The 13,752-nt window shown below is 46.4% G+C and overlaps 1 long non-coding RNA gene across 1 annotated transcript; it reads left to right on the top strand.

Moving 5' to 3' along the window:
• The first annotated feature begins 320 nt into the window (after nt 1-320).
• On the top strand, nt 321-13,414 carry LOC108521709 (uncharacterized). Its single transcript, XR_001883251.1, has 3 exons — nt 321-426; nt 4,157-4,273; nt 13,226-13,414. It is a non-coding gene; the product is annotated as an uncharacterized LOC108521709 (long non-coding RNA).
• Nucleotides 13,415-13,752: the final 338 nt, after the last annotated feature.

Genomic DNA, 13,752 nt, shown 5'->3' with positions numbered 1-13,752 from the left:
CTTCCTCTCCTTCCTCCTTCCCCCAACACCGCCCGCTCCCAGCGCCCCGCCCTCTCCTGGACCGCGCACTCCCTCCGCGGAGGCCCCAGGACGCGCACGGGCTCGCAGTGGACGTCGGCGCGCGCACAGCGCATGGGTTCCCCAGCTGTGGCGCCACGCGTGCGCGTTCCGTGGTGCCCGGTAGGCACTGGGCTAAGCGCCCAAGAGGCGGGGCATAGACAGGAGGAAGACCCGCGGGCCTGTGGGCGGGGCATGACCTGGAGGCGGGGCGGAGCGGGCGTGTGGGTGGGGCCCGAGGATCGCGGGGCCCCAGCTCTCGCGAGAGCGGCGCTCGGTGACGACCCGGAGGGCGGGGCCCGTCTGGGGCGCCGGCGGGTGCGTTTGAATCTGGTCCGAGCGCGGGAAACGGCGGGTCCCCGAGCCCAGGTGAGAGCTGCGGTGCGGAGCCGGGATTGGGTTCAGAGCAGGGGCTGGGAGGTAGCAGGGATCGGGCGGAAGCCCCTCCTCGGCTGGTCGGGGTCCCGGCCTCCACTCCCCTAAGCAGGCTGCCGACCAGCGCGCGGGCAGTGCTGCGTCTGACGGGACCGGACGGAGCAGGCGACCCCGGGCCATCCCCCTACCCAGCTCAGCGACGCCCGTCCTTCCTGTCCGTGTCGGAGGAAAATCCCAGCCCCGGGCGTGGGCACTGCCGTCAGAGAGCGACCCCTCAGCCCCGGGGCACTGCCCACAGCGACCCCTCAGTCCTGGGTGTCGGTACTGCCCTCAGAGAGCGACCCCCTCAGTCCTTGGCATGGGCACTGTCCTCAGAGAGCGACCCCCTCAGTCCTATGGGCACTGCCTCAGAGAGCGACCACCCTCCCAGTCCTTGGCATGGGCACTGCCCTCAAGAGTGTCCCTCAGGCCTGGGCTGGCCTGCCCTCAGAGAGTGTCCCCTCAGCCCCCGCGGGCACTGCCCTCAGGAGAGTGTCCCCCTCAGCTCCCGGCGTGGGCACTGTCCTCAGAGAGTGTCCCTCAGGCCTGGCTGGGCAGTGCCTCAGCGACCCCCTCAGTCCTGGGCATGGGCACTGCCCCTCAGAGAGTGTCCCCTCAGACCTGGGGATGGCACTGCCCTCCAGAGAGCGACCCCCTCAAGTCTTGCATGGCATTGCCTCAGAGTGTCCCTCAGGCCCTGGGCATGGGCACTGCCCTCAGAGAGTGTCCCCCCTCAGCCCCAGGCGCGGGCATGCCCTCAAGAGAGTGTCCCCTCAGCCCGCGGGCGTGGGCACTGTCCTACAGAGAGTGTACCCCTCAGGCCTGGCCTGGGCAGTGCCTCAGCGACCCGCCTCAGTCCTGGGCATGGGCACTGCCCTCAGCGAGTTCCCATCAGACCCCGGCGCGTGGGCACTGCCCTCAGAGAGTGTCCCCTCAGCCCCGGGCGTGGGCACTGCCCTCAGAGAGCGTCCCCCTCAGCCCTGGGCATGGGCACTGCCCTCAGAGAGCGACCCCCTCAGTCCTTGGCATGGGCACTGCCCTCAGAGTGTCCCCTCAGGCCTGGGCATGGGCACTGCCCTCAGAGAGTGTCCCCTCAGCCCCGGGCGTGGGCACTGCCCTCAGAGAGTGTCCCCTGAGCCCCGGGCGCGGGCACTGCCCTCAGAGAGTGTCCCCTCAGCCCCGGGCGCGGGCACTGCCGTCAGAGAGCGACCCCTCAGCCCCGGGGCACTGCCCACAGCGACCCCTCAGTCCTGGGTGTCGGCACTGCCCTCAGAGAGCGACCCCCTCAATCCTTGGCATGGGCACTGTCCTCAGAGAGTGTCCCCTCAGCCCTGGGCATGGGCACTGCCCTCAGAGAGCGACCCCCTCAGTCCTTGGCATGGGCACTGCCCTCAGAGAGCCACCCCCTCAGTCCTTGGCATGGGCACTGTCCTCAGAGTGTCCCCTCAGTCCTTGGCATGGGCACTGCCCTCAGAGAGCCACCCCCTCAGTCCTGGGCATGGGCAGTGCCCTCAGCGACCCCCTCAGTCCTGGGCCTGGGCACTGCCCTCAGAGAGTGTCCCCTCAGTCCTGGGCATGGGCACTGCCCTCAGAGAGCCACCCCCTCAGTCCTGGGCATGGGCACTGCCCTCAGAGAGTGTCCCCTCAGTCCTGGGCATGGGCAGTGCCCTCAGCGACCCCCTCAGTCCTGGGCCTGGGCACTGCCCTCAGAGAGTGTCCCCTTAGAGAGAGTCCCCCTGAGCCCTGGATGTAGGCAGTTCCCTCAGAGAGTATCTCCCCAGCCGTGGACATGGGCATTGTCCTCAGAGACATCAGTCTCCTGAACTCTCGTTGCTGGTTTGATGCCTCTTGTTGTGTCCATGAGAAAGGAGTTTGAGGACGGAGTGGAAAGTCACGGGTGGTGACAAGGTTACAGGGATTTCTTCTTTTTAATGCTCATCTTGATTCAGTACCAGACCTCCTGTGCGAAGAGTAGCCTGCTCTTTGGACTGATAACTGGGTGGTGGGATGACTCCTTATCTTGAAAGTAGCCTTCTGGCTGCAGGGCTGAGATCTTATGCACATATGCTACAAGAAACATGGAATATTGCCACTTTGGGAGATAGATTGAAAAATTAACCATTAAAAAATTACAGTCACTAATATAAGAGGGAAAATGGGAAATATAGGAATAAGTTTGGTAGTCTGGAGGAAGTATATTACTGTAGGTTGGACTAAAATGCCAAAGAGGCATTTTACCCTTGGAAATAGAGCAAACAAGAAAAGTGACCAGAACTATGAAAAAGTGGAGAGTGTTCACAGACTTGCCAGGTGAAGATGTATGATTCCATGTGTTTGCTGCACCTTATTGGATTATTTTTCTAAAATCATGAATTTGTCCTAGCCACTATTCGTTATGCTTGTTGCTGGCCACTCTCCCTTCCCTCCCCATTTTCTTTGTCAGTAAAAAGTGTGCCAGTCATGCTTCATTTAAAGAGGGAGAAACGTCGTTAGGCAAGTTCATCATTGCATGAGCATCACAGAGTGGACTTGCCTACACTTAGAGGGTGTAGCCTACTGCTCCTAGAATGTTACTATACTATAGGCAACTGTAACACAATGGTAAGTATTTGCATCACTAAACATATCTAAGTATAGAAAAGGCACAGTAAAAATATGGCATTATAATCTTATGGGACCACGGTCATATATGTGGTTTGTTGTTGACTGAAATGTTATGTGGTCCATGACTGTGGTTCATAGTTCAGCCATTTGAGTTGAGGAATGAGATGACCAGACTTCACTGTTAACTTATGTGGGGAGTCATTAAACTGAGGTTATTTTCTGCTTTGTTCAATTTAGACATTAAAATCTAGTATTATATGTTTAAGATGACTCTCTATCCCCATAATTATTGGCAGTAATTTTCCATATTGCTCTATTTATAATGGTGCAGGTGGTTTTCATTTATTTTTAAAGTCAGGGGGCTCCTACTGCAAATATGTTCCATCATTTGCTATTACCTCATCTTTAGGTTGATGTCTTTTTAGTAGGGCACCAATAGCACCAGGTGTTGTGAATGTGAAATAGAATTTCCTGGAAAAACACAGACAGGATGGAAGGTATACAAAGTCCCCTGAGCTCTCATTATCCCGAAGGGGTGGGAGGAGAGTGCTGTGGTTACGCATTTCTAAAGGACAGTCTAACAAGATCCCAGGTGACCTCCCGGGGCCACTGTTCTCCATCTCACTTTGAATAACAAGATGACACTAACAGTGGGATTTTTTTTTGATGGAGGAATGGCCTTTAGAAAGGGAGCATCTTCAGAATCTGCAGCTGGGATCAGATTGTTCTTTTGTTGAACCAACTCGATCTGCCAAGCCAGCATCTTGCTAAGGTACTAAAAAGGGAGAGATGGTGGTGAGCTTCCTAAGGCTATTTGGATTTCTCCCTCCTTAGTTGGTAATTTTATTAACAGTTGTTGATAAAATATCATTAATATCATGTTATTAACATCCCCAGTAAAGGAAATAAGTAAATTGTTTTTCAGATATTATAACTTGTTTTATGTTAGAATATTTTTATAAACTGTCTGCCATACGTGGTTCAGGAATTTTCTTGCAGTTCTTGGATGTTAATATCAAATTAAATCTTATAGGAAAATATATATTTGCAAGTGTTTCAGTATGATTGTGTTTTCCACTAGGGTTACAAAATAAATGCCATTTGAACAGTTCCGTCTGTCATGGAAAAACGTCAGACATTTGTACAAGCCGTGTCTAAGGAGCTGGTTGGAGAGTTTTTGCAATTTGTTCAACTTGATGTAAGTTTCATGTTTTAGTTTTGTTATGATTTTTGACTGTGAATATGAAATGTGTTCTAAAATCATTATGTCCCCAAACGAAACATAGTTATCTCAGTGAATCCTTAGTGACCAATGTTTATTTGAAAGAAGAAAACAAAACGCTTTATACACAAATCTGCCTGCTGGTGGGCTAAGCTAAGGTGTAAAAGATAAACAGAAGTTAACCAATCAAAGAGATGTTGGGGGAAAGGACCCATCTAACCAAGAAGGTCACTCTGAAGACTAGAGAAGGTTTGTTGTGTTTGAACTTGAAGTTCAGCAGGAAGGCAGAAGATGAGACTGGGGGCTAGGCTAAGTGGGTCTTTACTATTTTAAGGAATTCAGACTTTATCTTGAGAATGGTAGGTGCTTGAAGCAGGGAGTGAGCTGCAGGCAAGGGAGGAAGAGAACAAAAGAGAAGGAGATAGAACTAGTGGACAAAATAGAGGTAAGGATAAAAATATGGTTTGCTTTTTGGAAATATTCCTCTGGCTGCAAGTGAGAAATATGTCAAAGGAACATATTTAAGGCTAACCTCTTAGGTAGTGCCCTTCGTAATGATGGTTGAATTAGGAACTGGAAATGGGAAGCTGCTTGGTAGTGGAGTGATGGCACTATTGGACTGATTGGATATGGGTATGGCGGGGAAGGGCCCAGACATCTGACTGTGTGGTACCATTCAGCAAGCTCATGAACATGGGAAGAGGGCAGATTCAAAGGAGAAGGTGGTTCCGTTTTGGAGGTGCCAGATGACTGCTGGTGGGATGTGCACCAGCAGATGGCCAGTAGTCAGACATGCACATCTGGATACCAGGGGAAAGGGCTGGGCTAGCGACAGGTTGGGCATGGAAGCCTAAGTCGTGGGAATGCCTGCAGTTATCTCTGTAGTGTTCCAGAGAAAAGGGCCTAGGACACATCTCTGAGGAAGCCAGCATTGGAGGCACTGACTCTAAAATATGAAAGTATCTTTGGGGCAGGAGACCCTTAGCACACTTGTCTCACTTGTTCTTATTATGTGGTGAAAATCAAATTAGTGACAACAAAGAATTAGGAATCTAAAAATGAATTTGTTACTAGCAACATTTAAGAAATCAGTTTTCTTTATAAGAGAAATGAGCTTAAAACATGTTTTTGTATTATAAAATGATATCCTGTAAACTTAAAAATAATCATAAACAGGCATCTCATCACCATAGAATTGTTTATAAGAGCAAATTAGTTAGATAATATAATCAGTGTCTGCTTTAGCAGTAGCAGTGTATATGGGTTGTATTGGAAATGCAATACCTACATATTTTAAAGTCTGAAAGATTGTTGTTGCAAAGTGCATACCATAATGTTAACAAAATCACAGCAAACTAAATTGAAAATCACAGGTAAAAATAGCAACTAAAAATCACACTGGTGGCCACAATGACAGGTACCCTTCTGGGGTGCATTGTTTCCAGCCACCCGTTGTGTGCCAACCAGCCTTTGCAGTGTTGCTGGGCAGCCAGCAGACATCTCAGGAGAGTACCGAATTAGTCCTTATACTAAGGAGGCATTAACTCTAGTTTATCAATAATAAGCTTTATTAACACTTAACAATTCAGTTTAGTACCTAGTCACCATGTAGCTCTTAAATGTAAAAATGAAAATTTCTAGGATTGTGCATCACGTGGTTTCATCAAGTTGAATGACATAAATGCCATTTTATATAATAATGATGGTTTCCCATAGTTCAATTTGATAAGAACTTAAATCAGTTTGAGGCCTATCAGGTAGATCTTTCCAAGCACGGTTAGTTCTGCTATAATCCCATACGTGCATTGCCAACAGTCACTGCACTCTGCAGAATTGGTTAAAAAATGAAGTAAAATAAAAAACCCAGAGAGATTATGGGGAGAATGGAGTTAGGGGGACAACACTAAAAAATTTTGCCAGTGACATGTTAAAAACAGGAACCTAATAAAACACTAGCATAATTTTATATGTTAAATCACTAAGAGATGCATAAATACTATAGTAAGCATGGCATTTTACCTTGAAAAATATTTAAATTCTATAGTTGGAAGTGGGTGCCTGTGCTCAACAGGGTACACCTGCTGCTCTGTGTGTTAACAGGAAGAAAATGAGGTAGAACAGAGGAGAAAAAGGCAAGCTAGGCAGAGGGGAATAGGGAGCAATAGAGAGCACAGTGGGCCTGGGGAGGGCACAGTGAAGTGGGGTTGGGACCTTTGGGTCATGGCAGGTGAGGGCACAATGTGTGGCCCAGGTGTGGATGGACTGAGCTGCTAGGTGTCTGAGATGTGTTTCATGGGATCCTGGTAGCTCCAGTCAGTGGGTGCAGTTTTCTGCATTCACCTGGTATTTCTTGCCTATGAAATCCCACATAAGAAAATGAGAAATTTGCCTTTGGTCAAATTGTTCCTTGATGTATTGACAATGTTGGAGCAAATTTTTATTTTCAAACAAATGTTCTAGAGCAGAGCTGATGACACCGTATGCCCTTGTCCTTCTTGCAGAATCAATGATGGGGAGGAGGACACAGCACTGAGGAGAATTCCATCATTTAACAAACATGTCCTAAGTGCCTTCTGTACGCCAGACACTGCACTGAGAGTTAGGGTTATAATACGCATAAAGCAAAGTTTCTGCACAAATGGGGGTTTATGTCCTAGTGGTAGAGGAAGAAAAACAAGACACATATGTAAATAATAAAGCAGGTGGAGGCTGAACACAGTGACTCACCTCTGTAATTCCAGAGCTTTGGGAGGCTGAGGCAGGAGGATCATTTGAGGCCAGGATAACACCAGCCTGGGATGTAACATAGTGAGACCCCATCTCTACAGTGATGTTAAAAAATTGGCCAAGTGGCCGGGCGCGGTGGCTCAAGCCTGTAATCCCAGCACTTTGGGAGGCCGAGGCGGGCGGATCACGAGGTCAGGAGATCGAGACCCTCCTGGCTAACACGGTGAAACCCCGTCTCTACTAAAATACAAAAAACTAGCCGGGCGTGGTGGCGGCGCCTGTAGTCCCAGCTACTCGGAGGCTGAGGCGGGAGAATGGCGGGAACCCGGGAGGCGGAGCTTGCAGTGAGCTGAGATCCGGCCACTGCACTCCAGCCTGGGCGACACAGCGAGACTCCGTCTCAAAAAAAAAAAAAAAAAACTGGCCAAGTGTAGTGGCTTGTGCCTGTGGTCCCAACTACTCAGGAGGCTGAGGCAGTAGAATTACTTGAGCCCAAGAGTTTGAGGCTACAGTGAGCTATGATTGTGCAACTGCAGTCCAGCCTGGGTGACAAAGTGAGACCCTGTCACAAACAAACAAACAAAAAAACGAAAAACTACTACTACTGATAAAGCAGGTGGAAGTGGAAGTTGGGAATGATGGAGTGACTAAAGAAACCCTCAGAGGAGATGATATTTTAACAGAGTTGGTACAGTCACATGACTCTTGATGAGAATAGGTTCTGAGAAATGCATCATTAGGTAATTTCATTGTTGTGTGAACATCCTAAAGTGTGCTTACATACACCCAAATGGAGCAGCGCAGTACACACCTGGGCTAGATGGTACCGTCTACTGTCCTAGGCTACCAACCTGTATGGCACGTTACTGTACTGAATACTGTAGGTACAGTGTTGTAACACAATGGTAAGTGTGTATCTCAACATTGAAAAGGTACAGTAAAAATACAGTATAAAACATAAAAAATGGTACACCTAAATAGGGCACTTACTATAGCTGGAGCTTGCACAACTGGAAGTTGTTCTGGGTGAATAACTGAGTGGTGAGTAAATGTGAAGGTCTAATATGTCATTGTACACTACCATAAACTATAAACGCATCACACTTGGGCTACAGTAAATTTATAAAAACATTTTTCTTCAATAATAAACCTTAGCTTACTGTAACTGTTTTACTTGATAAACTTTAAAAAAATTTTAAACTTTTAAAATTCTTTATAATAACACTTAGCTTAAAACACAAACTCATTTTACTTTACAAAAAATCTTTCTTCAGGCCGGGCGCGGTGGCTTAAGCCTGTAATCCCAGCACTTTGGGAGGCCAAGATGGGCGGATCACGAGGTCGGGAGATCGAGACCATCCTGGCTAACATGGTGAAACCCCGTCTCTACTAAAAAATACAAAAAACTAGCCGGGCGTGGTGGCGGGCACCTGTAGTCCCAGCTACTTGGGAGGCTGAGGCAGGAGAATGGCGTAAACCCGGGAGGCGGAGCTTGCAGTGAGCTGAGATCACGCCACTGCACTCCAGCCTGGGTGACAGAGCGAGACTCCATCTCAAAAAAAAAAAAAAACTCTCTTCATTTTATTTTATTTTAACTTTTATATTCAGGGATACATGTGCAGGTTTGTTACATAGGTCAACTTGTGTCACGGGGTTTATTGTACAGATTATTTCATCACCGAGGTATTAAGCCTAGTTATTAGTTATTTTTAGTTATTTAGTTATATTAGTTATTTTTCCTGATCCTCTCCCTCCTCCCACCCTCTACCCTCCAATAGGTGAGTGTGTGTTGTTCCCTCTGTGTCCATGTGTTCTCATCATTTAGCTCCTACTTATAAGTGAGAACATGCTATATTTGGTTTTCTGTTCCTGTGTTAGTTTGCTATGGATAATGGCCTCTAGCTCCATCCATGTCCCTGCAAAGGACTTGATCTCATTCTTTTTTTATGACTGCATAGTATTCCATGGTGTATATGTACCACATTTTCTTTATCCAGTCTATCATTGATGGGCATTTAAATTTATTCCATGTCTTTGCTAAAAATACTTTCTTTATACCCCTATTTGATAAGCTTTTCTCTATTTTTACTTTCTTTTTTTTTTTTTGAGTTGGGAGTCTTGCTCTGTTGCCCAGGCTGGAGTGCAGTGGGGCCATCTCGGCTCACTGCAACCTTTCCTCCTGGGTTCAAGCGATTCTCCTACCTCAGCCTCCTGAGTAGCTGGAATTACAGGCACACGCCACCACACCAGCTAATTTTTGTATTTTTAGTAGAGACAGGGTTTCTCCATGTTGGTCAGGCTGGTCTTGAACTCCTGACCTCAGGGGATCCACCGGCCTTGGCCTCCGAAAGAGCTGGGATTAAGGTGTGAGCCACTGTGCCCAGCCATCTATTTTTACTTTTTAAACTTTTTTGTTAAAAACTAAGACACAAATACACATGTTAGCCTGGGCCTATACCAAGTCAGGATCATCAGTATCACTGTCTTCTACCTTAACATCTTGTCCCAGTGGAAGGTCTTCAGGGGCAATAACAGACATGCAGCTGTCATCTCATCTCCTATGATAACATTGCCTTCTCCTGGAATTTCTCTTGATGCACCTGCCTAAGGCTAGTTTACAACTAACTTAAAAAAAGTGTAGAAGGAATATACTCTAAAACAATGATAAAAAGTAAGTTTGTTTACACCAACATTACCACAAATGTGATTAATCTGTTATGCTGTGATGTTTTGACAGCCATGACATCACTAGGTGATAGGAATTTTTCAGCTCCGTTATAATCTTATGGGACCACTCTCATATATGTGGTTTGTCATTGACTGAACTATTACTATGCATTGCATGACTGTATTTGATCAGAGATTCAAATGGGCCATGTAGAGATTTGGGAAAAGAAGATTCTAGACAAAAGGAATGGAAAAGCCCGAGACCCTGAGGCAGGGCACATTTGGGAAGGTAAGGGTGTGGACTTACTGAGGAGGAGGAGGGTGGCAGGGTTAGGGTGGAGAAGTAATTTCTTTCCTGTTGAAATAATTGCTAAGTTAAAAGAAAAGTTGCAAGAGGAATTCAAAGGAATCCTGAATACCCTACATGCAGATTTACCAGTTGTTACCACTTGCCACATTTTCTTTATCATTCTTTGTATTTACATTTTTTCTGAATCATTTGAGTCAGTTGTAGGCATTGTGCCTCTTTATCTCTAAACATTTCAGTTCATATTTTTCTAAAATAAAGATATTCTGTTATATAACCACATTAAAATTCTCAAAATCAGGAAATTTAACATTGTGGATAATCCTGTTAAATAACCCTCTGCAGCCTATGTCCTCTCCTCTTGAATCTGGATTGGACTTGTGCCTGCTTTGATGGACGGAATATTGAGGAAGTGGCCTTCAGAAAGTTTGGCAGCTTCTACTTCCTCTCGGAGCCCCTGGCTGTCATGTAAGAAGTGCAGGATCACCCTCTGCTGGAGAGAGAGACCACACACAAAGGCTGGAGGATGAGACTGCAGAGGGAAACCTCATTAGTGGGCACCAAAGTGCCAGACATCCAACCCCCAGCCGCCACCTTAAGCACAGGCATGCGACCCCAAGAGTGAGCATCTGATTCATGAGATACAGTAAAATTGTTGCTTTATGCTACCAAGTTTTTTGTTACGCAACAAGACTTCCCCTGCTTCATACACATGGTGCCAGTCACAAGAGAATACCTCCCGCTGGGCATATAGACTACAAAAAGGCACTCTTGCTGGGGCACAGGTGGCCAGGGCACTCACACGGGGAGGAGAGGCCCTGCAGGATGTCCACCCCGCGGGCCCCTCAGCCTGTTACATTCTGTACAGCACAGGGCTGCACAGCTTCTGTATCCTGGGGCTGGAGGAGGTTGTGGAGGGATGCCCACAGGCAGCTCGCCAGTCTGCACATGTTCTTCCTAACTGCTGGGCTTTTGTGTTGCCCTGCCTTTGCCCAGTGTCTTATGGCCCTAGAGGCCTGGGCTGTCACTGCTAATGTTGTGGCAATGCCAGGCAATGACCGCCCCAAGGCCATGCTGGGGAGAGGCAGAACATTTTGATATTTGAACAGTTTTTGTCCCTCATCCTTTCCTTGCCCTTCCAGTCAGCTCTCCTCTGCCCGAGGCAGCAGGCACTCATTTCTTACATCCCCAGCTCCAAACAGCCCTCAGTGAAGCTGGGTGTGTGTCTCGTTTTGTTGCTGTAGTTTGTTACTGGAACCTGTCTCACTCATTTCTTCAGGGCTAATTTTTCAGGAAGGAGTTAACAGCCCATCCTAGTCTGTCACATAGGTGGATGGGCAGCTGTTTCTTTTCCTTCAGGCTGTATCCTTCAGCATACACCTCTAATAGATTTTAATGATCTGTAGGGTGTTATTCTTGCCCCTAGACTGTGAACTTAACTCAGGACACGATGGGACCTGATTCATCTCTGTGCCCTAACCATCAGTCAACTAATATTTCCTGATGTAAGCATCATGAATCAGGCCAGTCATTTCTCTTGTCACCTTCAGTCACCAGAGTTTGCCCTGAATAGAACATCTTAATCTTTGAACACAGTAGCTGTGGTCCATTACCCAGACTAGGGACCCCAGCACCAAAACTGTCCGTTAATGTACTGGAAAATTACTATTAATGGACTTAAACGGGCCATTAACTTATTTTTTCTGCATAATTGAGGTATAAAGAATTACTCAGCTGTTCACAATTGAATGTCTTGTCTATAGGCAGATCAGGATGCTGTCTGAGGTCAGAAATTGGAGAGCTGGTCTGTGTACGTGATTGACAGGCAAAGGCCTAAGGAAAATGGAGAGCAGAAATGAAGGGGAGGAGGGTCAAGGAAACGAGGAAAGAGAGGAGATAAAAGTGAACAAGCAGAGGTGGAAAAAGCTCGATGGAAAATGGAGGAGCGCTAAGAAGAGGAGAAACCAAACGCCAGGGCAGGAGAGGAGTTAGGAGAGCAGGAAGAGAGGAGAGGGAGGGATGGAGGGCTGATGAGGTATCTTTACTCTGCATCTTACTGTGTTTTATGACCCTGACAGTTTTGAAGAGTGCAAGTGGCTTTTTTGCCTTCAATTCGCATCTGTTGAGGATCTGATTCAATTTTAGTGTGCGCTTTGGCAGGAAGTGCTTAGCAGTGTTAGGTCCTCGGTGCTGTCAAGACAGGAAGTGCATGGCATGGTCTTTCCGTCCCTGTGTGGGTGGGTGTCCTCCAGGTCTCTTCCGGGAGCCTGCCTCTGTGGAAAAGTGGTGACACTGTAATGTCCTGCTACTCACCAGGCTTCCACCCACTTGTTTAGCATCTTCTGATAATTCCTGCCAGAGTGCGTAATTACTGTGACGGCTATAAAATAGTGATTTTCTAACCCTGTATTGCATCTGTATTTACTCACTGACATTCTAGAGCATGCAGGTGCTATTAATTAATGATTTGATATTTATTATCAGTATGCTGTCATTGATTTTTTCTTTTTAGAGGTAGGCTCTTGCTATGTTGCCCAGGCTGTAGTGAAATGGTACAATCACAGCTCACTGCAGCCCGCTCTCTCAGAGTGGCTGGCTTGGCCTTGCTGATGCTTATTTTATTCAATTGGTTATAATTAATCACTGTCACTGTTTTGGTGCTCACCTTGTCCCAAATTGGGCTAGAGGGAGTCCCTTTAACTGGATTCTATGCCCTTTTGATGAGGGCCTCTATTTGCCCCATCAAAGAGTAGGTGAGGTCATCTCAGATAAGAGGAAATGGGTTTAGAGGGTTGTTGGGGGAGATCTGAAATCATCTCGTTGGCTGGTGGGAGAGAATGATATTGAGGGATGAGTAGAAGGTGGTGTTGAGGGCCCATGGGGGGCTGGAGTCTGTGGCCACAGTATTATTATCACCATTGTTGTTGAACTTTAGCCTACTTTTGTAACCTAATTCAGGTATGGAGATGGTGGACATTTGGGTGCCTTTTAGGGAGGGTTTTGCTAAGTGGGTGAAATTTTAAAAACTCTGAAGATTAGGATACGAGGAAAGAATAGGTGGAGAATCCCCCTGCTTCTTCCCTTTTAGGAATGGACTTTGAATACTGCAACCAAATTCTTGAACTTGTAATGAAGTTAACATTTAAACTTTTCTTCTGATGACATTATGAAAAGGATATGGTTAATTTTTTGTATTTGAAATGTGACACTTGCTATTTATGTTACAGAAAGAGGCCTCTGATCCTTTCAGCCTAAATGAATTACTAGATGAATTATCAAGGAAACAGAAAGAAGAATTATGGCAAAGGCTGAAGAATTTATTGACAGATGTGTTGTTAGAAAGCCCGGTGGATGGGTGGCAGGTAGTGGAAGCCCAGGGTGAAGATAATATGGAAACAGAACATGGCTCAAAAATGGTAGTATTTGTTTTCAAAATAAGAAACATTTTCTCTTTTTTTGTTAAAAAATAACTGTTCATTGTGTATCATTAAATTTTACTTTAAGACAAATTTTGAAGTTAGAAGTCAAGAATTTTAGAAGTTTAGTCTGTTGTAGTTTTATTCACTTTTCAACCCTACTGTTATTAATCTAATACTAGATATTGCTGTCCTTTTAGGATGATTAACTTTTATTCAACTTTAATTCTTTTAGAGTAAGCTAGAATTGTGGCTTGATTTTAGAAAATTTGTAACTGAAATTTCTGCTAAAACTGATTTTAAGTTGATGATTTTAATTCACTCATGCTTTGATTTTC

This window comes from Rhinopithecus bieti, unplaced genomic scaffold (genome assembly GCF_001698545.2).
Source record: "Rhinopithecus bieti isolate Rb0 unplaced genomic scaffold, ASM169854v2 scaffold_60909, whole genome shotgun sequence".
NCBI classification, from domain to species: Eukaryota; Metazoa; Chordata; class Mammalia; order Primates; family Cercopithecidae; genus Rhinopithecus; species Rhinopithecus bieti.
This window is presented reverse-complemented; position numbering and strand designations above follow the sequence as displayed.